The sequence below is a fragment of the Coregonus clupeaformis genome, chromosome 1, assembly GCF_020615455.1.
Source record: "Coregonus clupeaformis isolate EN_2021a chromosome 1, ASM2061545v1, whole genome shotgun sequence".
Lineage (NCBI taxonomy): Eukaryota > Metazoa > Chordata > Actinopteri > Salmoniformes > Salmonidae > Coregonus > Coregonus clupeaformis.
The window spans coordinates 91391288-91391848 of NC_059192.1; positions in this window are offsets into that span (position 1 = coordinate 91391288).

A 561-nucleotide genomic window follows, 5' to 3' on the forward strand; every position below is an offset into this window, starting at 1 on the left:
GGGTGAGACGCCTAGCTACAAGAGCCCCAGCCAAGAGCATATATGTCTCACACAGCACAGTGCCGTAGATGGAGGGAGGCGTGGGCCAAGAACCTGTCTCTCAGTACAGCAAAGTATTGTACCCAGATAGCCAGGCTGTGGTTAACAACAGAGAACTCTGACACAGTTGACTAGATTCCCAGTTCTCCGGAAATGTCCAAGTGGTCCCCCATGCCAAGCCCAAGCTGAGCGTAGCTGAGCAACGGCAAGAGTTGAGGGCCTCTCCATTGAGAGAGTGGATGTTTCATTCTCATTCTCAACATTGTTCTGTCTGTGAAGCTTAGCTCAGTGCCACTCCGTTTTTATTGTCATAGCATATTGAAAAGAGGCGATGATTATGGAGAATAGGATTTTCAAAGGGTTTAGAGAGAGAATGGTCTAATTTCGTTCACAATGAGCAGTGCTTCATTTCCAGTGCTCCAATAGCATTGGGGTCTGAGTGTGGGAGGAGACCAACGGCGCACTAGCGCAGAGCAAGCAGTTCTGCTCCATCTACACAGTGTGTGTGTGTGTGTGTGTGTG